This window comes from Neomonachus schauinslandi, chromosome 10 (assembly GCF_002201575.2).
Source record: "Neomonachus schauinslandi chromosome 10, ASM220157v2, whole genome shotgun sequence".
NCBI classification, from domain to species: domain Eukaryota; kingdom Metazoa; phylum Chordata; class Mammalia; order Carnivora; family Phocidae; genus Neomonachus; species Neomonachus schauinslandi.
The window spans coordinates 69,866,634-69,892,597 of NC_058412.1; positions in this window are offsets into that span (position 1 = coordinate 69,866,634).

Sequence of the window (25,964 nt, forward strand, 5' to 3'; positions counted from 1 at the left end):
CAACTTCTTTTCTTATCTTAAAATTTCTCTTTCTGTCTCACAGTTCAAATGCAGTTCAGTGGCAAAATGTGTCTGTTTCCTTTTTGAAATATAACTAGGATCTAATTAGTCTTCATACCTCCCTTGATAGTGAGATACTATCTCAGTTGAATTGTTGTAATAACTTTCTAGCTGGTCTCTCTTCTTTAACTTTTATCCCACACAAACTACTCTCACCATAAGAAGCCAGAGCAGTTCTTTTTTTTTTTTTTTTTTTAAGATTTTATTTATTTATTTTACAGAGGCACAGCGAGAGAGGGAACACAAGCAGGGGGAGTGGGAGAGAGTGGGAGAGGGAGAAGAAGGCTTCCCGCAGAGCAGGGAGGCCGATGCGGGGATCGATCCCAGAACCCTGGGATCATGACCTGAGCCCAAGGCAGACGCTTAACGACTGAGCCACCCAGGCGCCCCAGAGCAGTTCTTTAAAAAGGAAATTCCAGTCAAGTGATTCCTCAGCTCCCAATTCTCCAAAACATTCCAAACTCATTAAGAATAAAACAGAAATCCTGAACTTGGAGGCCATGTAGGATTCATTTATCCATACTCCAATTTCTTCTCTCTTCCTCCTAACACTTATCCCTGAGCTCACTGTACCAGCCATACTAGCTTCCTTTCCATGCCTCACACCATAAGCCACATTCCTGTCTCAAACCTTTGCTTCTCTGACCCTGTGGGCTCACCATCATCTAAGTGACTTGTAACCTCATTTTATTTTGGGTCTCTATTCTGAAATTGCCCCTTCAATGAGGCCATTTCTGACTCCTTATAAAAAAGACTAGTGACCTTTCCATCTACCCATTTATTCTGCTTTTACATTACTTTATAGCATTCCACCCCACTGACTGTTGTTTTTATCGTATCTGTTCTAATTAAAATATAATTATTATATGGGCATGGTCTATTTTATCCACTGTTATTCCTTATTATCTAGAAAAGGACCCAACATTATAAAAGGAGCTTAGTAAATAGTTATTGCATGAAGGAGTGAATAAATCCTTGAATATCTTTTGGCAGTACACAAAGAAAAGCAGTAGTATTTTTTTTTTAGGTTAGTATTTTTACTAATTCTTGTGGTAGCAATGATAACAAATTATATTGAAGTCATAATCCTTTTTTTAAGTAAGTGTTCTTTAAGATTAAAGTAAACATGGTTTTGGACTTTTGGGTATGGTAAAGGAGTCACTGAGAGGTTGAAAGGGGAGGAAAAGGGAACCTTATAATCATTAGAAAATGTCAGACTATTTGAAGGGGGCACCACTAATAAAAATTTGTAAGAAGCCATGGATATGTAGTATGAAATCTTTAGGGTATCTAAAGTAATTTTTCAGGGAGTAAATATAAAGGATACTTGTTATTTGGGATTTTTAACTTGTGCAATTCATGGCTGGAGTTAAAGTGAATATGGAAGGGATGATTTCCTTGTGAAATCTGAACTCTTCATAATTCTAAGTGTACTATGTTTCCTACCAAATCTCACACCTCCACACTGACCCATCGAACCCATTCATTGTGACTAAGTCTTTTCACAAAGTCTTGACACAAAGAATAACATTGATAAAAACTACTCCATCCCATTCATGACTCAATTTCAAGTCCCTCCACTCACATACTGCTATCTTCAATCCATGGCTATTACGTCCTTTACTTTTCACCCCCTCCCCATTTCTTTTTATTTTTCCTTACTGTGTCACCTCTGTGTTATAGCTCCCTTTCATATACCATCTCCCTCTTTTCCCTCTCCTTTTTCAGTTTTTTTTTTTCTTTTGGAAAAGCAGAAACACTAGATTAAAAACAATTCTTCAAAAAAAAAAAAAAAAAAAAAAAAAAAAAAAACATTTCTTCATTCACTCATCACCTACGTTTGAGAAGCTGAATTTTAATTTAATGAAAAATAAACATCCACTCCAACTAATTTTATTTCCATATTCATGACCACCAACTTCAAGTGAGCCTTTGGAAATGCCTTTGCTGGTCATCTTGATGGCTTTTTTTTTTCTTTCATATTTTCTTTCTAACCTTTATTTCCTTCTATTTCCTTTAGGTTTCATTGGCTATTCCTTTTCTATAGTCTTATAATGCCTTCATTGATCACTGATTTTTAGCCCTTCCTCATTTTTAATGCATCAAAAGCTATAACCTCTACCCATAAAAGAGTTTAACTGTGTCTCACAGGTTTCCATATGCCATATTTCTTGACCACTTAGTCAAAATGTTCTAATTTTCATTGTGATTTCTTTTCTGACCTAACAATTTTTAAAAGGGTATCATATTTCAAACACTAAAGGTTTTGTTCTCATTATTTTTATTAGTTTCTAGGTTAATTCCATGGTGTTCAGAGAATATACCCTGAGATTTAAATCCTTTGAAATTTGCTGAAACTTAAAGGCCAACCATGTTAGAATTAAAAAATATATATTGGGTCCATTTGAAATAATTGTATCCTATGTACTTACTTGGTGTCATGTTGTATGTGTCAGTTACATTAACTGGATTGTTCAAATCTGTATTAGTTCTATCACTAAAAGACATTAAAATCTGTCTATCATTGGTATATTTTTTTCTGTTCTAATTTACTTAATATATTGTGAAGCTACATGACTGGAAGCCTACAAACTTAGAATTATTATACCCTTCGGTAGACTGAAACTTGTATCATTATGAAGTAGTTTTCTTTCTCTGGTCGTTCTTGCCTTAAGTTCAATTAATCTGATATTAATATGGCAACATAGCCATATTAATAACAGGACCGGCTTCCTGTTAGTGAGCGATGTTTTCTCCAACCTTTTGCTTTCACTCATTTTGTATCCTAAGACTTAAGATCTGTCTCTTGTAGTTTGTATAGCAGATATTGTATATGCTCCCTCCATGTTCCCTTGGGCCACTTAGCCATTTCTGTACATGCCAATACTTATGTCAAATTTGAGGGCTGCCCTCAGGCTGCAGCACCCATCTTGCCCATAGACAAAAATGTCCAGAAGTACGTGGGAATTAACATTCCCCAGAGAACCCCTTATCCGATGACTGACAGGTATGGAAGGATGAGTATCGCAGATCACTTAAACTTTGGCAGGGTTGTGTATTTTGCAGTACTGTCTAGGATTTCCTCACTGTTTTAAACAGCAATCATGCCCTCTGGCAGCTGGTGACAGTGTCCACCTTATATACTGCCTTGCCTTCCCTAGATCACATCTTCCTCTCCTAACCTTGTTCTTGGTATCTTCTAATAAACTACTTACACTTGATTCCTTGACACAGTGTCTGCTTCTGGGGTAATCCAAACTAAGGTCTTTTGAAACAATTTTTAAATCTAATTTGATAATGATGGTATATTAATCCAACTATTATTATTTTATATTTAATAAAATTACTGATTTAAGGATTTAAAACTATCAATGACTATTTGATTTGTATTTATGCCACCAGTTCTAGGCACTTTGTTTTTTGAGGATTTTTTAAAAGTGTTTTACCCCTTGTTAGCTCCTTACCTATACATTTTCCTGCTATTTTTAGTAGTTTTTAGTTATTAAAACATGCATTTTTGACTTGTTGATGTCTGATATAAATTAGTACTTTTACTATTTCCTATAGCCAATGTTTTATTAAGGACTTGAGATGATTTAATGCTCATAGGAAACCATTGAGATAGATAAGCATATATTACATGGATGAGTCAACATTCTAAGCTGGATATATTTAATCCAGAGACCACACTTGTAAGGCTAATACAATACTTGGTATAAAAGATGCTGAACAAGTACTAATTTATTCCTTCCAATTAAAAATATAAAATTGTAGGGCACCTGGGTGGCTCAGATGGTTAAGCGTCTGCCTTTGGCTCAGGTCATGGTCCCAGGGTCCTGGAAGCAAGTCCCGCATCAGCTCCCTGTTCCGCGGGAAGCCTGCTTCTCCCTCTGCCTCTCTCTCTCTCTGTCTCTCATGAATAAATAAATAAATAAAATCTTTAAAAAATATATAAAATTGTAAATGAAATCTTGTGCAATTATTCTTAGCCTAAAGTTTGCAAATGAACAATTCTCAACATCATATCCTTTCTAATTTTAAAGAGCAAAAAGAAAGATAAAATAGCACTCTAGAAAACCACAGCCTACTCTGTTAGCATTAGAAGTGGAGCTTACTCAGTCTTGCTTGATTGATTAGGACACAGTGTACTGAAAGGAGGCTGCACTTTCAGGTGTACTCTAAATGATACACCTTGAGATCATACATTAGTGATGGTCTTTATGGCATAAGGTCAATATAAATACCAAGATTTCCACACTCCAAAGTCTAGAAATGGCACAGGGATATGGCCCATAGTGTTAGACAACACATTTGTGGGTGAGGGAGAGGTAGTAAGAAGATAACTGTTTTAGCTTGAAGACTCTTAAAAATCTTAAGTGCTGGGGATTTGATGTTTCTGATTTGCTTCTAACACAAAGGGATTAGAGAAAATACATGCAAACACAGTTGCCTTTATCACTAGCTTCATTTTTAGTAGCAATAATGGTAAAGAGAAGGAGATTAACATATGTGCATTTGCATATGCATGTAGAAGTATGGAACTAAAGAATACAGATGAGGTTGAAAAAGAAATTAGCTTACACAGTGCCTGTACAGAAATGAATATTGAAATCCAATTATGTAGAATCCTTTCGGTAATACTACCTTGTATAGAAGAGTGTTCTGAATCAAATGGTTTTATTTTGGACCCTTCATACATGATAATCCAACTGCCCAAGTCCCTTTCTCTTTGGAGTTAGGGACTGCCTTAGTCACTCCCTGGCCTTTAGTTCTTTGATGCCACCTTTGATGCCCTGCTGTATATGACATTAAATGTGTAAGTGCTGTGTGAGAAAGCTCTGCCAGAACATCAGAATGTATTTCAGTGTCTGGGGTTTTGTCTCCTTAAGCAACTTTAGAGTAATGAGCTCAGTCAGAAAAAGCTAAATAGTTCTTGATATTGGATTGGAACAGAGATAGGATGTAAATAGAACAATGACTCATAATATTGCAGTAAACTGGGGTAACTGCACCTTGGTAATAGAGATGGAGAGAAAGGGAACAACCCTTGGCAAAAATGCAAAGTCAGCAAGGTCCGTTACCACCACCCTCCTACAGCTTTTTCCTTTTGATAACTCAAAAGTGATCAATACCATTCAAACAGTCAGCTGTTACTTAAAAATTTTCCTTGTAAGAGTAACTAATATACCCAGTAGTTTTCATGCTGTGCTAGAGATAGGACATCAGGCTTTTAGAAATTGATAAACTAGTAAAACATCCAAGTAATTCCCTTTGCTCATTTTCCACACTTACCAGAAGTCTTTTTTATATATACCTTGATTTGTATGTATCTTTTTTTTTTTTTTACAGAAGAAAGTACATTGATGAGGTTGATGCAAGTTATGTCCCATGAGATAATGAATAATAAATAAGATACATTTTCTTACTGGCACTAGTCTCAGACCTTTGTCATTAAGATCTAAATTCCTGATGATTGCATAAAATGTTATTTACATTGAAGATACTCCTAGTAAATCCAGTCAAAGACTTAGGTTAGAGGAAGAAAGTGATTATCAATTACATTTCAAAAGCCAGTGAAAAGGGTGAATTTGGGCAATGGGAAGGACTTAGAGTCCGAACATCTGGTTACTGTCTCTACTGCTATGTAAGATTCATTTTAATGATTTGGAGGAAAAAAACAATCAAATGTGGAGTGATCCAGGAGAATTGGAATCTTTTTTTTTTTTTTTTTTTTTTACCGTAGATCATAGGAGATACTAAAGTTTTTACACTTGAGCTAACAAGAACAAATTTTACCATATATGTAAAAGGATTTCAAGCAAATGAGCTTTAAAAAAGTATGACATCTTAGGGGCGCCTGGGTGGCTTAATCGGTTAAGCATGTGCCTTCGGCTCAGGTCATGATTCCAGGGTCCTGGGATGGAGCCCCATATTGAGCTCTCTGTTCAGCTGGGAGCCTGCTTCTCCCTCTCTCTCTCTGCCCCTCGCCCCAACTCATGCTCTCTCTTGCTCATTCTCTCTCAAATAAAATCTTAAAAAAAAAAAAAAAGAGTATGACCTCTTGCTGTACATTCTTAAAATCTTCAATGAGAAAAAAATGTCCAAATGTGGAAAGTGTATAAAACTTCCAGAGTGCATATGCAACTTAAACTATGATTCAGGATACAGTTTGTGTGATTTTTATGGAAAGCAATGTTTAACAAAGACTAAAGCAAGGATATTATATTCCTTTTCCCATTTTTGTGTGTTTTAGCCTGTTTTATTTGCATCATTATTGTAATAGGTGCATAAAGGTTCAAAATTTAAAGGGTTGTTTTTGAGTCCTGTAATTTAGCACTGCATTTTGCTTTAAAAGCCTGAATGCTGAAATTGCATGTGAAATTTCTGTGTAAAGTAGGTACACCTTCTTCCAAATGCCAATTTACTGCTATAATTTTGGCAGCCAGTTTTTGAAAGTGGACTCTTACCTGTCTTGAAATGAACCTATGCTAATTGTTTGTGTTTTTTTTTCTTTTTTCTTTTTTCTTTTTTTTTTTTTTAGTTAAAATGTACTGGTTTGAGGCAGATTTGTAGCACAGTTTTGATCCTAAGCATCACATTATGGCTTATTTTCTTCCTTTCGCTTACTATTAGAATCATAAAATTTCCCATCAATAAATCACTTAAAGAATCTGAAAACTGACAAGATAGATCAATAGATTGATGGGTCAATAGATTTATCTATTCGTGGATAATACATTATTCCTTTTTTGTTTTGGAAGTCAAGAATGTTCCTTAGGGGTTAGGAATATGATTTTTAATGAAAAATGTACTCTGTGAAATACTATTTACTTAGATTTCTTATGTGAGGCACTTGGGAAGAGCCCCTTTCACAACTAGCTGAAACAAAATGACTATCCAGTAAGTGCACCCAATAACTTGTGCAAGATGAATACTTCCCATGAGCATTCTAAAATCGGGTTTAAAAATTAGAATACAGTGAAATTGACTTTTTTGGGGATACAGTTCTATGAATTTTAACACATGTATAGAATTGTGTAGTTATACCCAAATCAAGAAATAAATCATTTCAATTAGCCAAGAAACTCCCTCCTACTATCCATTTGGAACCACACGTATCCCTTAACATCTGACAGAGAGCTGTTCTATACCAGTATAGTTTTATCTTTTTGAGAATGTCTTATAAAAGGAATCATGCGGTATACAACCGTTTGATACCATCTTCTTTCCCTCAGTGTGATGCCTTTGCATGTATCCATAGTCCATTCCTTTTAATTGTTGACTAATATTCTGTGGTGTGGTTGTATCATGTTTTGTTTATTCATTTACCCATTGAAGGACATTTGGGTGGTTTCTAGCTTGGGGCATTAAACAGAGCAGCTTACAAACATTTGTGTACAGGTATTAGTGTAAACTTATGCTTTTATTATTCTAGGTTAAATATCGAGGATAGAAATTAATGCATCATATGTAAGTGTATATTCAGCTTTGTAAGTGACTGTCAAAATATTCTCCAGAAGGGCGCCTGGGTGGCTCAGTCATTAAGCGTCTGCCTTCGGCTCAGGTCATGATCCCAGAGTCCTGGGATCCAGTCCCACATCGGGCTCCCTGCTCGGCAGGAAGCCTGCTTCTCTCTCTCCCATTCCCCCTGCTTGTGTTCCTGCTCTCACTGTGTCTCTCTCTGTCAAATAAATAAAATCTTTAAAAAAAAATATTCTCCAGAGTGGATGTACCATTTTGCATTTGTACTAGCAATGCATGGGAGTTCTATATTTGCTCTGCATCCTGGCTAGCTAGCCCTTGGTATTGTCAGCGTTTTTAACTTCAGACATTCCATTAGGTGGGTAGTGGTATTTTTATTTCTCTAATAGTTAATTATGTTAAACATAATTTGTGTGCTTATTTGCAATAAGTATATCCTCACTGGTAAAAAAAAAAATCTGTTCACATATTTTGCCTATTTAAATGAGTAATTTTATTTTCCTACTGTTGAGTTATTTACATACAGATACAAGTCCTTTGTCTGAAATGTGCTGTTTAAATATTACCTCCTAGTCTGTAGCTTGACTTTTAGTCTCTATGCAGAAACTATGGTAGAAGAAAAGTTTTAAATTTTGATGAGGCCTAATTTATTATACCCCCCTCTGCCATTATGGATTATGTTTTTGCTCTAATCTCTAAGAATTCCTTGACTAACTCAGGTCATAAAGATTTTTCTTCTTTTTTCCTGAAAGTTTAATAATTTAATGTTTTACATTTAGATCTAACACATTTTGAGTTAATTTTTCTATAAAGTATGAAATTTAGGTCAAGATTTGTATCTTTTTGCATATGGATGTCCATTTTCTCCAACACCACTTGTTAAAAAGATGACCATTTCTCTGTTGAGTTGCTTTTGTACCTATGTAAAAAAATCAATTCAGCATTAAAAACACATTTCTGAATATCACATGAGTCAAAGAAGAAATCTCAGAAATTTAAAGGTATTTTTAATGGAAAATGAAAAATTAAAACATCTCCAAATATATGGGATGCTCTCACTGGGAAGTTCATAGCATTGAATGCATATATTAGGAAAGAAAATGGATCTAAAATCACTGATGGAGGTTTCCACCACAGAAAAATAGAAAAAGAAGAACAAATAAACTCCAAAGAAGAAGAAAATAAATAATACAGATGAGAGGACAAATCCATGAAATTGAAAACAAGAAATCAATGGAGAAAACCAAAACCAAAAGCTCATTCTTAGAAAAGATAAAATTTATAAGCCTCTAGATCGGCTAATTAAAAAAAATTGAGAGAATAGAAATCACTAATATCAGAAATAGACATACCCATAAATCCAATGGACATTAAACAGATAATAATGGAATACTATAAACCACTGTAGGCTCACAAATTTGATAATCTGGATAAAATAGATCATTTCTTGAAACACACAATTTTCCAAAACTCACACAAGAAGAAATAGTAGACTATCAGCATAGGCTTGTATCGATTCAAGTTTAATAATTAGGCTTCCAAAAAACAAAAAAAAAAATACCAGGCCCAGATGGCTTCATTGTTGAATTCCAACAAACATTTAAGGGAAGAACTGTTTCAATTGCTAAAATCTTTCAGATGATAGAAATAGATGGAATAATTCCTAACTTGTTCTATGAGGCCAATATTACCCTAATTTCAAAACCAGACTCATATGTTATAATATTTCACATAGACTATAAATTTATTAAAGTAGACACTAAAGGATAAGAAATTTAAGAACTAAATGAGAACATCTTTGTTTCTTTACACCTCAAAATGTATTTTTGATACACTGCTATGAGAGAGCTATTCATCAATAAAGTACTGATGGACAGTTCTACAGACACTTTTATTTCATATTTCTTGTCAGCCTTCTGTGTCTTTATTTTTTATTTTTTTAAAGATTTTATTTATTTATTTGACAGAGACACACAGCGAGAGAGGGAACACAAGCAGGGGGAGTGGGAGAGGGAGAAGCAGGCTTCCTGCGGAGCAGGGAGCCCTATGCGGGGCTCGATCCCAGGACCCCGAGATCATGACCTGAGCCCAAGGCAGACTCTTAACCGACTGAGCCACCCAGGCGCCCCAGCCTTCTGTGTCTTTAGTCCTAGCAAAAACTTAGGTGCTTTAAAAGTTAAGAAAAGTCATGTTTTAAAGCTTTTTTAAAAGATAAAATGGCTGGTTGTATAAATTAGATTTATTGTGTAAACTTGGGGTCTAAGATATTTTAACCTCCTTATGAACATAGATGGGTCTAAGAAAATAGAAAATTGTTTCCCCATAAGGTCACTAAAATAGGTCAAATTGGTAATGCCTGTCCATTAACCATTTATGCATTATTAATAAAATTACAAGAATAAAATCACAAAAAACACATTTTAAGGAAAGAAAACTAGACTAGTATCTCTCATGAACATAGACGAAAAAGTCCTCACCAAAGTAACATATCAAATGAATTATACACCATGACCAAGTGAAGTTTATTCCAGATAAACAAGACTGGCTAAACATTCAAAAATCAAATAATGTAATCTATCACAAAAGGTTGAAGAGGAATTCAATGATCATAACTAATTCAATGATCATATGTATATGTATGTATGTATATACATATATAAAAATATATGTATATACATGTGTATATATATATGTATACACACAAAACACACTGAACAAAATCCACCAATTTGTGATAAAAACTAGTAAACTAGGACTACTTAAGAACCCCCCCCAAGTTGACAAAGAATATCTACAAACAACTACAGATAACATCATACCTGGTAGTGAGAAGCTGGAAGCTTTCTCACTGTGATCTGGAACTAAAGGCAAGGATGTCCCTTCTCAACACTCCTTTTTAACATCATACTGGAAATTCTAGGTACTGCAGTAAGAAAAAAAAAAGGAAATGGAAGGTATTCATATGGGAAGGATGAATTAAACTATCCTTGTTTACAGGCTACGTAATCACCTACATAGAAAATCTGGAAAAATTGACAAAAATCTCCTGGAATTAATAAACAATTATAGCAAGGTTGCAGAATACAAAGTTAGTACACAAAAGTAAATTGCTTTTCTATATTCCAGGAATGAAGAAATGGAATTTGAAAATAAAAACACAATACTGTTGATAGTATTGCCCCCAAAATGAAATACTTGAGGCATAAATCTAATCAGATGTATACAAGACCTAATGAGGAAAACTACAATTTAATTTTTGGAGGTATTGTAAATGATTTTGTTTTTGTGATTTTAGTTTACTAGGTGTCCATTGCTAGTATATAGTACACAGTTTTTGTTTTCCTTGCACAGTACAGCTATACTAAACTCATTCTGGGAATAGTTTTGTAGAATTCTTGAGATTTCTATGTTGAAAATCATGGCATCTGTAAATAGGGACAGCTTTATTTCTTCCTTTACAATCTACCTGTCTTTCCTTTTCTTACCTAATTGCACTGTTAAGGATTTATAGACAATGCTGAATAAATTTGCGTGAACCTCCAGGCCTTGATCCTGATGTTAAGAGAAAAACATTTAGTCTTTCGGTATTAAATATGAATATAGCTGTTTTTGTAGATCAGATTTAGGAAATTCCTCTGTATTCCTGATTTGCTAAGAGACTTAGTCACGAATGGATATTTATGCATCAGTTGACATAATTATGTGGCTTCTCTTCTTTGGACTCTTTATATGGTAGATTTCTGAGTATTGAACCAGCTACATATTTCCAGGATAAACCCCAATGGGTTATGGCTACTTCTGGATTTGCTGATATTTTTTGAAGGGTTATGTTTGAAGAGTAGTTGAGTATTTTTATATTGTGAGATAATATTGTAGGATTTTTTGTACTGTTTTTGTCTAGTTATAGAGCCAGAGTAATGAAGGTCTCTTACAGTGTTCCTCTTTCTGTTTTATGAAAGAGGTTATGGAAATGGGTGCTAGTTCTTCAAATGCTTAGCAGAATTGACCAGTAAGACCATCTGAGCCTAAAAAGTTCTTTTTCAGATTTTTCACTACACATTTAACCTCTTTAATAATTACAGGACTATTTATATTACCTATCTCATGTTGCGTGAGTTTTAAAACTTGTGGCTATTGACGAATTGGGCTGAGTTGTTGAACTTACTGCATAGAGTTGTTGGTAGTATTCCCTAATAATCATTTAATGTCTGTAGGATCTGTAGTGATATCCTTCATTTCTGATACTAGTAATTTGTGTCTCCTTTTTTCTTAGTATTGCTTCAGATTTATCAAATTTACTGATCTTTTCTTATAACCAGCCTTTATTGGGTTCAATGATTTTCTTTGTCATGTATTTTTGCTTTTTATTTTCTTCTGTTTTATGTATATTTTGCTGTTCTTTTAAATATGGAATCTTAGATTATTTGAGACTTTTTAAATATAAGTATTTAATATACATTGTTCTTAGTATTGCTTTAGCTGAAGCCTACAAATTTGATAAGTTGCATTTTCATTTTTACTAAGTTAAAAATATGTTATCACATCCTGTGAGGCTGCTTCTTTGATCCATGGATTATTTAGAAGTGTGTTTAATCAGCAGTTTTGTGTGTGTGCGTATTTCTTTTCTATCTTTGTGCTTTCATGTCCAGTCTAATCCCATTATGGTCAGAGAACATGATTGGTATGATTTAAATGACTATATATTTAGTAAGACTGTTTTTTGACCAAGATTATTATCTATCTTGGTGAATTTTCTATACTCACTTGAATGTGTATCCAACCTTTATTCAGAATGTTATATAAATACCAGTTACAGCTTTGTTCAGTTCTTCTGTATCTTTACTGATTTTTTTTTTCTTATTTCTATGGATTACTGGAAGAGAAGTATTGAAATATTCAACAATAATTGTTTATTGATTACTGGGAGAGAAGTATTGAGGTATTAAACAATAATGGCTGAATTTTTGTTGAAATATTTTTGAGGACTTACCATTCCTCCTCTTTATTTCTGTTTTGTTGTACACATTTTGAAACTGTCATTTGCATGCACATTTAAAATAGTTTTGCCTCTTTTGAGATTTGACTCTTTTATCATTATATAATGTCCATTTTCATCCCTGGTAATTTTCTGTACTCTGAAGTCTATTGTATCTAACTTTCATACAGTCACTATAGCTTTCTTTTGATTTACTCTGAATTTTTTTTTTTTTAACTTTCAACCTACTTGTATCATTGCCGTTAAGTGAATTTCTTGCATGCAGTATATATTGTGGTCATTTTAAAATCAGTTCTCTATATGACAATCTCTATATTGAAATGATGCTTTAAAACTACATTTAATACCATTAACATGTTTAGATTTGTCTTTTTAAAATTTTGTGTCTGTTAATCTGTTTTCAATACCTTGTTTCCCCTTTCTCTGCCTCTTTTTAGTTATTTGGATACATTTTAATATTTTAGTTTCTATGTTATTTCTCTTCATATATTTTGGTGGTTTTTCTAGCAAGTAAAAATTAGTTATTATAATGTCATAGTCTGTTTGATCAATATTTTGTCATTTCGTGTGAAATATAAAAAAATTTCCACTGGGTAATTTGACCATCTTTCTCTTAGAGGAATCATTTATATATTACAAATTCCATTAAAGCAATTTGATATTGGTTGCTTTTAACCATCAAACACATAAAACTTAAAACAAGAATAATATTCTGTGATATTTACTGAATACTAATTTTTTCTGTCTTATTCATTGCTGTTTTTCCAATTTCTTTTACCATTTTACTTCTGTTTGAAAAATTATCTTAGTCATTCTTTTAGATTGAGTTTACTGAGTTTACACTTCTTTCATCTCAGAGTATCTTTATTTGACTTTCATCTTTTGAAACCTTTTTGCTGGGTATGAAATTCTTGGTTGATCTTGTTTTTCAGCACTTCAAATATATTCCATTTCTTTTTGGCTCCAGAGTTTCTAATGAGAAATTTAAAACCATTTGAATCATTGTTTCCTGTAGGTAACATGTCTTTTTTCTTTGATTTACCTTCAATATTTTTTCTTTGTCTGCAATTATTAGCAGTTCTTTGTGTTTGGGCATGGACTACTATAGGGTGTACCAGGTTGGGGCTCATCCAACTGAAATTGGTAAGTTTGTGTCTTTCACTAGATTGTGAAGTTTTCACTTATTATTACTTAAAAAAATTTCACACTGCAGTTTTTCTTTTCTCAGACTACAATGACATGAATATTAGGCTTTTCGTAAATGTTTCATAGGTTCATTCTTTTCAATCTCTATTCTCTCAGTTTTGAGTGAATCATTTGTATTGACCTACCTTCAAGTTCACTGATACTTTCTTTTATTGTCTATATTTTAATATTAAGCTTGACCATGAAAAAAATTAATTTTTTTCAGGTCTTAAATTTCTATTTGGTTCTGGTTAATCTCTGTCTCCCCCCGCCTTTTTTTTTTTTTTGCTGAGATTTTGTTTCTGTTTTGAGAGCATTCAATCTGAAATATTGAAGCATACTGATAATAGTTGCTTTAAAGTCTTTTTCAGATAATCCTACATCTGTCTTCTTAGCATTATCCATTGCTTCTTTGTTTGCCAAGTAATTTTAGATTGTCTCTTAAAATTTTTGAACAATTGGTTATGAGACTCCAGGTCTTGTTTAAATGCTATGGGAAATGATAATGTCATTTTACATTTATTTATTTATTTATTTTTAGCAGGCACTTGATCTTGTTAGGACACACATCTTCTGTGGGTTGTATTTTGAGGTCAGTTCCACTTCTGAAATTTTTATGAAGTTGGGTATATTTGTTCCATGTGTGGACCACTCATTGGCCAGTATGTGATCTTGGTGGTGATCTATTCCTTTGTTCAGTTTTCAAAGACAATAGGTTGCTTTCAAGATCAGATCCATGCATGTAGAGCTTAGAGGTAAGTTTCAAAATTCATAAACAACTATGGAATCACTTTCATAACCTTTTTATCTCCTCAATACTTTTGGTTCTTGGAGCCCCTTTTCTGTGTTTTACCCAGAAAACCTGGAATTTTATTTTCCTGGTCTACCACACATTTACCATGGTTGTGATTGCATCTGAGATTATCAATTAGAAAGATATATAGAGAAAAGAAGTAATAGAGCTTTGTCCCATATTTTTGAGACCATAGTTTTTCTTAATATGAAGGAAAGTGATGTTTATTAGAATTTCAGCCTCCTGCAGGCTCCTATTTCTGCTACTGTTGGTACCACCATTGTTAGGGAATTGCTTTGGAGTTGAGGTATGAGAGAATGGAGGAAAAGAAAAGAAAATTGGAAGTCTTTCACCTATGTTCTTTGACCATTAGGGAAATATTTGCCTCTTTTTGAGCCAGAACTAGATACTTCCTGGTGTAGAGATCATGGCTACTAAAGGCAAAAAAAAAAAAAAGGAAAAAAAACAACAACAATTATTTGAGGGTGTACATCAAATTCTGGTCTTCTGTCCACTTTACCAATTATTACTTACTTTCACATTCCTTAAATACCATGCTCTCTGTCCAGTTTCATAATTACATTTATTCCCTCTTACTCAGAAATAAACTCCCATGTGAAACATTTAAAAAAAATTTAAGTACTTCAGTGCTGTATTTTTATATACTTTATAAATATTTTTAAAGGAGCTGATAGAAAAAAAGGCATGAAGGATCTCATTTTCGTATTGATTAGTTTTTCTCTGCTGCTCTGTGCTCTTCCATGCTGTAAAATCAGCAAAAACAAATTGATTATTTGAGGGGCAATCATGCCAATACCTAGCTTCTCTTTAGATTTAGCTCGTCACTCTGACAGGAAAGCCCAGCACTATGTATTGTTCCTATGTGTTTGAAATTATTCCTATCAAAATGGGTTAGAGATGGTCACAGAAACTTGAAGATGAATGCCAATAGAAAAGCATTTGACTCTTTAGAGCTTACGTTGAATCTAATGTTCCAACTTTCATCCATTTTTTGTATGACAGCCCTGTGTGTAACACAGAATATGATGTATAACAGATATTTAAAATATTTACTCCACTTACTGAAAAAAGAAACCAATGCATTCAATTCTTCAAGCACACACACATGGAATGCCTTTTGTGCATAAGACACTAAGATGAATGGAGATTTAAAAAAATGACCAAGATTTCTCTCTGACATCCAGTAACTTTGACAGTGGGAAAGACAGACATGTAAACAAGTTACTCTAGAGCAGACTGAAATAAACAAGAAAATGATATACAGGGGAATTTAATCAGGAGGAAAAATCTGAGTAGAGGTAAAAATGCTTCTGTTGAATCAAAGTAAAATGCCACATAAAATCTGTCTGATTAAAGTCAGTGTAATTTTATGGAAAACAACAGTAAATTGGATTCTGAAAACCTGGATTTCTTTTTCTAGTTTTGCTGTCCTCTATCTTTCTGATCTTGGTCTCTCTACTGTCTTGAGTTTCTTCTCCATACCTGAAAAACAAGAGACTTAGCTGATTGTTAGGATCATTCACAGCACAAATTTATTTTATGTAAAAATTCTCTATCAGGAATTAGTAGTGATATTTGGTCACAGTGACTTCAGATTTTTTTTTTTTAGAATACATAAACATGAAATGAAAAGTTAGGTCCTTTTCAACCTCCCTCACCAGTAGTAGTTACTATTTTGAAGTTGGTTATATCTTTCTGGTCCAGTTCTATGTTTTTGACTACGTGTTTTTGTCCACATTATTGTGCCATGTATTATAGCGATAGTATTTTTCATTATAATGTAAGTATTCAGTAACATGTTTTTTGAGGAACAGAACTTAATCTTTTCACTTACATGTATGTATTGGAGGCTTATACCTCTGGTTGAAGATAATCAAATTCATTCATTAAATAGTAATACATTATAAGCATATACCAAAATAGACATGTCCATCACCTATGGATTTTTTTTCCCCCACCTGATATTTCTTTATTCAAAATCATGCATATATCCTTTGTATCCTTGGGGCCATATGAAGGATTCTCTAACATCTGGAACTAAAATTGCTGAATCCTAGTGTATGCATATTTTGAAGTTCACTAGACACTGATAAACTGTTCTCCAAAGTGATTTTCTATCAATGTTTGAGAGTTATGATTTCTCCACAACTCTTTGATTCTTGTTGTTGGACTTTAAAGTGTCTGGGCACAAAATAATAGTTTATATGCTAGAGATTTGGGGTAAACATCCTTAATAATGCTAGGTAAATCCCCTACTATTCTGATTTGCTAAAAATTATTTTCTGTATATGAGGTTTTTGCTTGTTTATATAGTACATAATAATGCTTTTGTCATAAATATGGTGAGTTTTTAAAAAATCTATATTGGACTGTTAGGTCAGTGAGAACAGGGTGCCCAGATATGCCGAGGATCGTCTTTGTACCCATTTTCCCACCTAACAAATAGTACCCCCTTTCATTTGTGGAGCTGTCTTAATTTGAATGATAGTGTAGAAAGATAAAAACATATCTTAAACTAAACAAAACAAAAATTTAATTAAATCCTTTTCTGTAACTGCAGACATAACCACAAATTATTTTTTCATTAATGTGCTTAACCAGTGTATTATGTCATTAAATACTCTGAAATTAAATACTTCTTATATACCTGAGATAATCCTTACCCATATATATCAGACATCGTTAGATTTGTATTATAATATTTTCTTTAGAATTTTCACATTTATATTGATCAGTCAGATTTATTTTTGTTATCTGTGTCCAATACCTAAATTTTGGTGGTCTCATAAAAAAAAATAGAAGTTCTGTTTCTCTGTTTTCAGAAGCGTTTTGAAGTTAGGGTATATCAATTCTTTTCAAAATTGAAGATACATTATAACCTGCCAAAAATTTTTGATAAATACAATGCCAGGAGCCTAAAAAACAGATTGTAGGTATTTTATTTAACTTCTCTGTACCTCAATTTCTTCATTAATGGTGATACTAACCACACCAACTTTATATGCTTTCTATGGGAACTAAATTAAATGAAAAGCACACATTCAATTTAAATGTTAATCTTAACTTTAAAATGTAGAATGGAAACAAATTGTTGAGGATTTTGACTGAATGTGACTTTAAGGGAATGACATTAAGGCATAGAGTCTGGACGTAACCATTCAGTAAAAATAATCCAGAAAGAAGATGGACAATAGGAACCCTGTTGTTGAATCAGCATTCACCCAGTGTCTCAAATCTAGAGGCTTTTTTATAAAGGGGCATGGGTGTGGATTTTGTGTTTACATGTAGGCATGAGTTTGCATTCCCAAAGCCAATCTAAATATAATACCAATTGATTCTGGAGAAAGCAGTATTTATTTTAGTCAGAGGCCTATATCTATACCATTCTTGCTAGAGGCAAAAAAAATAAGGATGTTGGATTTGATGTGAAGCCAAGTGGCTTTAATTTGTTAACATTTTGAAGCAACAACTACAGTTTTGATAGAAAGAAAATACCCCAGGACACATAACAACTGTATTAAATAAATTTTACATGGTCATCCAGGGTACATCTGGACCATCTTACGCTCTTTGCAATTGCTGTGTGCTGAGAAAATACAAACAAATATTTTCCTGAAGGAAGTTACCATGGTACCTAAGTCATATGCTATATTCAGAAGATTGTTGCAAATTTAGAGATGGCTATTGTCAATAGCCCTGGATTCCAAGTCAAGAGAATTTATAATCCTCTGCTACCATCATTTTGTCAAGTTTACTTTCTTTGCCTTTATACATCTGTGAAAGTGAGAACATCAGATCACTGCTTTTCTTCATCAAATTATTATGAATATCAAATAGTTTATTGTAAAATTAAGGGGAGTGAACTACTGTGTTAGTTAAAATATCACTACCAGTTAGTGACAGATAATTTGACGCTCAAATTTTCAGTGGCTTAATTCAAGATATGTTCTATTTTGAACTTGCTCTATAGTTGCTGTCATTCAAATTAAGACACTTCAGCAAGTGAAAGGGGGCACCATTAATTCGATGGGAAAATGGGTGCAAAAACCATCCTGAGCAAACTCAAATACCCTATTTCCCGCTGACACAACAATCTAATATAGATGTTGCTTATCAGGTGGCTTCTTTCCCTAGCAGTGAATCAGACTAAGTTCTTTCTAGATTTTGGCTCTGTTACCTTCCATATGTGGATGACAAACCATTCTAGGGGCATTAGTATGCTGGTATACCATCTCTCCAAATAAGGGGGGGCAAACACCAAACTCTAATGTGCAGTATTTGCTGATGTCTCTGGTATACTCTCACCATGGTAAATTTCAAGCTGCTAATAGTAGCTTGAATAGGCTCAAAACATTCTGGAGTATTTAATAATTGGCTTTTGTGGGCTGGTGGAATCCACTTCCACAATGTCACTGGCAGACTGTCTTCTCCGTTCCAAGCAGTTGTAATGGGTAGAAAGCATAGATTATGTATGGGACTTTTTTTTTATGGCCCAAGGCTTGAAATAGAGTTTATCATGTTCATTTGTCTGTGAATGAATTCCCATCAGTGAAATACAGTGAGTACAAGGGAGCCTGTGACATGTATTCCATAGACCCAGGAAGAAGCAGGATTGGGTTACATATATAGCAGGCCTGCCTCTGCAACAATTAGATAATATCCAGGATGACCCCTTGTTAAATACTATAGAAATAGGACTGTGAACCTCTAGTTTTCTGTCTCCTAAAAATGCAAACATGTAACCTTGTATATACTTGGAGTGGATAGGGTGATCATCACTAACTGAAAATTGAGAGAGTGGACTGAATATGTTGTGTGAAACTATCAGGAAGAGTTGTCTTTAATCATGGCATGAGGAAATAACTCTGTATATGTGTTACTCATAAAACAACAATATAATAGCTTTCATTAAATACTGAACCACTGTCCTCAGTGTAGAAGTCAAGATATATTCAAATTGTACTTACTAGGTTTGGAATTTATTCAAATGTACTGTCTTACTTAACATTAATTCAGTCCTTATCATGAAGTGATACATGTGTAGTTTAAAAAAAAAAAAAGTTTGATTGGTAGCTCTGTCAAAATGGCAATAGTGAAGATGTGGAGAAAATCTACCTCTCATTCTGATAAAATTTCCATGTGTCAGCTTCAAAAATGAACTTGTTAATTTTGTAGCTAGATCTCCATTGATTTTGTTAACTGATACATGCCAGTGTGCATAATAAATTACATAAAAATCCTATTTTGTTCAACTTGAATTTCAATCAATATTGCCCTTAAGTTTATTTGAAAATACATCGAGTGGTGGAATATTGAAGTGATGGAAATAAGACAATTCAGTATCTAATCTATCCATAATGGTATCATTACATTTTCTATTGAACTCATTTTCAGGGCATACTTCTCACATTTACAGTGAAATTCACTTTTCAATTTTTTTTTTTCTGATAGCTGGTTAACTTGGTAGACAGTGTTAAGATATTAAAATGTTAAAATACAAAGAAGATATTTTGGGGTTTTAAGTCTGCCTGAAATTAGTCACTTGCACATCTATAATATTTATCATATGGATCTACATCCCACTGAACCACTTGTTTTCTTAATGTCCATGATATATGTAGTGTAAAAACCAGGTTCCAGCAGTGGAGAATAGTGGGTAACAAGCACTAATCTAAAACCAAAATGTCTGAACTTGGAAGCCTGACTGGCAATTAGTATGTCTGTTATTGGGAGCAAGTTGCTTTAATCTTCCTACTACTCTGTTTCTTTTCTGTTAAATGGGGCTGTAAAATTTGAGTCTATGCTTCAAAGCTTTGTTATGAGGGTTAAATGGGTCAATATATTTTTAAAAATCTTGAGATTAATAATAGTAACTGGTGAGTGGTTTACAATTATTTTTTTTAAAGATTTTATTTATTTATTCATAAGAGACAGAGAGAGAGAGAGAGAGAGAGAGAGGGAGAGAGAGAGAGAGGCAGAGGGAGAAGCAGGCTCCCCGCCAAGCAGGGAGCCCGATGCAGGACTCGATCCCAGGACCCTGGGATCATGACCTGAGCCGAAGGCAGACGCTTAACCATCTGAGCCACCCAGGCATCCTATAATTATTTTATTATAATTGGATTTATTAGTTTTTGGTAGTAAGAGCATAGTCAATTTTACAGCTTTTTTCCAAGCATCTATATATTTCTTTTTTTTTTTAAGATTTTATTTATTTATTTGAGAGAGAGAGAATGAGAGAGAGCACATGAGAAGGGGGAGGGTCAGAGGGAGAAGCAGACTCCCTGCCGAGTAGGGAGCCCGATGCGGGACTCGATCCAGGGACTCCAGGATCATGACCTGAGCCGAAGGCAGTCGCTTAACCAACTGAGCCACCCAGGCGCCCGCATCTATATATTTCATTTCCTAAATTACCCATTTGCTCAGTTAAAAGAAAAGCAAGGGCAAAGACAAATGACTTGCCGATTGTTTTCCTAATACTCTTTCATCCTAGGAGTCGACATGATTTTACTAATTTTAATTCCAAAAGAGGTGAAGGCTACATTTAACCTAGACAATTATTGCAATATAGTATAATAATCATTTAAATTTCTAATTTCAAAATAATAAAAAACCAACAACTGCAAAATTAACTCCTGATTGGAATACTAAGAAAAAATAATTGACCGTTTTTATGCCTTCAGCAAAGTCATATGAATTATTTTTTTCCTGTATATCCTTTATATTTCCTGTGTTCTTAAAATTTGTGTTAGGAATTTTACTTTCATGAGAAAGCAATTTTTAGTTACAATTAAAGCTAATAATTACATTACTTGAGTTTAGCTTTTTTGCTAGGTAAAGAGAGCATTAAATTTTTAATCTGTCACTATGATCTATCACGTTCTTGCTGTTGGATTCCCTAGGGTCTCCACTATAAAAGAGACTAACAATGCTGAATTAAAAAAAAAAAGTAGGTATAAAGTAATTTGTTTTCTATATATAGCAAAACCAAACATTGATGATACACAAAGTCTTTTGGTGCTTCTTCTATTCCTCTCAGATGTGAATTCCATTGTCAAGAAGCACATCACATACGTGCTTAGAAGCTTAGGTTTCTGGCCTCATGCTGGGAGCTATATATATGTAATTTTTCCCCAGTAAGAAAATGTGAGTTAAAATCATAGTTGAAGCTTTTATAGCTTTATTCACATTAGATTGAATGTTAGAGTATCTGTCTGGTTAATATTGTCACTGGCCACTTTTAGATTTACATGCCATGTCTTAGAAAAACAGGAGTTATAATCTAGTGTCAGCCACTCATTAGCTTGATGATCTCTGAATGCTCCAACAAACCAAGATTTTATAATAGATCTGTGTTTGTTCCTTTTGCTCTATAACAATCCATAGTTCATGAAATTTAGCAACGCCCCAGGATTCTTTAAGAAATCAGCTAAAAGACAAACAAAAAACCCCATGGACTAGAATGTGTGCAGTGAAATGAGGAACCAAGAAATCAAGTCTGTGCAAGTGGCTATTCATGTGGAGCAGACGTAGTGCAATAGCATGATTAGAATCCAAGCCAGAAGGATAGTGTCCTAGAGAATAGACGATGCATACGGCACTTTGGAAACTGTAGAATAGCATGCAGATGGAAGGTGATAGCATTACTGTCGCATGACAGAGTATTAGGGATGGTGGGACTGAGAGAAAGTGAGCAATTGGCTACTAAGATGGGTGTTAAAGAGGGCACATATTGAATGGAGCACTGGGTGTTATACGCAAACAATGAATCATGGAACACTACATCAAAAACTGATGATGTAATGTATGGTGACTAACATAACATAATAAAATAAAATTTTTAAAAAAGGCAGTTTGTGTTTTGGTGAAGAGCACTAACTCTGGAGATAGATTGAGTTTGAATCCTGGAACCACCATTTACCAGCCACATAATTGGAGCAAGTTACTTCACATTCTCTAATTCAGGGTCCCCATTTCTATAAATATCATCTAAAGGGTTGTTAAAGGGATTAAATGAGTTTATGTATATAAGGCAATTTGAAAGGCTTCCCAGCACACTGTACTGAGTATATAATGTTTGTTGCTCTCTATCTAGTCAAACTGCAAATTATTAAAATTAAAAAAATTTAGAATCTTAATACTTTTCCCATTATTGAATAATTATTAATTTCAATAATAAATATATTAAACCTTTATAGTTGCACTTCCCACAAAATTTTTCTGTCATAGAGTGATTTGCCTTTTAATTTAAAAACTTTATATGGTCAGAATTACTGCTCATTTCTAAAAGAATGTTTAGGGCACCTGGGTGGCTTAGTTAGTTAAGCGACCACCTTCGGCTCAGGTCATGATCCTGGAGTCCTGGGATCGAGTCCCACATCGGGCTCCCTCCCTCAATGGGGATTCTTCTTCTCCCCCTGCCCCCCCCCCCCCCGCTCGTGCTCTCATTCTCTCTCAAATAAATCTTTAAACAAAAAACTAAAAGAATGTTTAAAGATGAAAAGAAAAAACCCTGGGTGGCTCAGTTGGTTAAGCGACTGCCTTCGGCTCAGGTCATGATCCTGGAGTCCCGGGATCGAGTCCCACATCGGGCTCCCTGCTCGGCAGGGAGTCTGCTTCTCCCTCTGGCCCTCCCCTCTCATGTGCTCTCTCTCTCATTCTCTCTGTCAAATAAATAAATAAAATCTTTAAAAAAAGAAAAAAAAAAGAAAAAACCCTTGAAATCAAACCAATAGAATTTCATCTTTGTGTATTTCCTTCTATCACATGGATATATTTTTGCATAGTTATAAACTTCTATGAGCACATAGCCATATTCTGCTTGTATCACATAATCTTTACCATCTTCATCATCATCACCTGCAATGGCAGCCACATATTGGCTCATTTTGACATTGAATTTTTTTTTTTTTTTGAGAGAGAGAGAGAGAGTACACGCTCGCATGAGCTCAGGAGCTCGGTGGGGAGGGGCAGAGGGAGAGAGGGTCTTAAGCAGACTCCACGCTCAGCATGAGCCTGATGTGTGGCATCTCACCACCCTGAGGTCATGACCTGAGCCAAAATCTAGTCAGTCACTTAACCGACTGAGCCACCCAGGGGCCCAACACTGAATCTTAAAATTGATTGTTCTCTTTGCTGTTAAAACCACGATTCAATTTAACACAGACTTTAACACTTGACACAGTACTTGCGTCAGAATTAAATTTGTGTTACTATGTCTTTGATTTTTATGTAGCAATTTTTTCACTGCTATAATTAGTGGGGTAGTGAACCCACTTCGTATTTTTTTCTTTTTTGATGAATCCTCTCCTTAAATAATGACAAAGCCCCATAATGAAATTGTTGAGAAAGGAGCTGCTCTGTGTAAAGCAAGAATAGAATCTCAAAACTCCATCATACTTGCCTCTGTACCTTCTCTCATCCTTTCTCTGGCATCTATAACAGAGACAAAGATTTCTGAGAACACAGTTTTTAAAACCACTAATAACCCCTTTATAGTCCATTGAACCTTCCATATGTTCTAAATTTGCTCCTGGTTCCAACAAGACCATTAGAGACCTCAGCGCTTTGACCATTATTTGGTCCCTTGCTAGAATTGTTTCACTGAGCCACACCTTAGAATATAACTGCAGCATTTGCCGTCAGCGTGATGTTGAAGAACATTTCAACTTCATTAAGGAGAATCATTTTGAGCCTCCATAGGAGCAATTTTTCTCAAACATTTATTCCAGTGGGGAAAAACAGGCTTTATTTTATCCTTTAGCCTTTTATATTTATATAGACACTGAATCTTGTATTTGATTTCTCTCTTTGCTTTGATCTCCGGTTAGAGTTGAATTTGTGACCCAACTCTCCCAATTATGCGCCATACTTCTTCACACGTAAATTGATTGTGACTTTGTTTTACCCTGATTTTACCCTGATTTACACTGATTGTTTACTTTGCCTTGATTTCTTTCATCTTCCTCACCTTCTCTGTGTTCTGCAAGTTATTTTGTAAGCCGTTTAGGTGATTATTTATTGGGTTAGGTTCCCAGTAGTGGAATTGCCATGTGAATATATATAAATGTTTTTAAAACTTTCGATATTTTACTGTAGCCTTTGATTTGATTTGATGCAAGAGACTTCACCTTGCCTCAAAGCTACTTTTCTTACGAATTGTTCATGAATTAAATTCATGATAACCTAAATATTCAAGATGAGTAATGTGTACATGTGACTGTTAGAATTAAAAAAGAGGATATACATACACTATGTCTAATAGCTCTTAATAAATACTGATGCATTACTAAATATTAGCCACTATTAGAGTATTTTCTAGCCAACCACATGACTGGTGTCTTTAGCTTCCAATTACTGAAAGAAATTGAAGGTTAATTTGTAGCAAATGTCTCCATAATAGAAAACTTACTCTTCTTTACTAATTGTGTCACGAAGATCTTAGAGCCTGTGGGCAAACAGTAGTCTCCTATAGTGCATATTTTAGCCAATTAGATTTATTCACACCAGTTTTTCTGGGCCTATGCTGTAATTCTCCTTGTGAAATTGTCGAGACATAGAGTTGGAAAAAAAAAAAAAACACTAATGTCCATTAACCAAAAGTCAACAGGTTCTCAAATACATCTGCTTTGTAGGGCTTTGTTGGCCGCCCATAGTGAATGAAGTAACCACACTGTTTATTTTCAGCCAAGAATTAGTTTTTAATTGTAAAAGGTGAGAATTACCGCCAGGGTTTTTATTTATTGAGTTAACTCTATCATTCAGCCCAGGGATAATGCGGTATTTACCATGGAGTACATGTTTACTGCGAGGATTACTTTCACATTCACGTCGTTCTCAATGGTAAATTAACTCCGGTAGAGGCTGGTAATGTGTGCTGCTGAACCCATGGTCCTCAACCTGCAAGAGCAGGTTTAATTTTTTCAGTTACAGATTGAGCAATAAAGATGTGTTACCGTCTGAAAACACGCACTCCCCTGGATGTGATATACATTCTATCCCTGTTTTCTTTTGTGAGAAAGAGAAAAGAAAGGCAAAGAGTCCACTTGTTATTCATCCCACCTTTAGAAAATGAATAGAAAATGAATGTGTCTGTGGCTCACTACTTTAGTTTTTAATTGCCTATTTGACAGGAAACCTATTTCCATAATGCTGCGTCTATATTTCATGTTTTATTTGATGTGCTCCTAACTCCAGATAACAGGATTTAGCTGTTTTTGTTTATATAGTTTATTCTGTGTTACAGCTTTGTTTGCTTCTTAATAAAAAAACCACCGTTCAAGAGGATGTTTAGGATCCTTAGCGCCTTTTGAGAGGTACGCATCCTTTGCACATTGTTTTTTAAAGAAAGTCCAATTGAATATTAAGAATATGGTCAGTGCATTAAAAAAAAAATTAGTTGTGTACTCTTTATGCCCTTCCCCCCCCCCA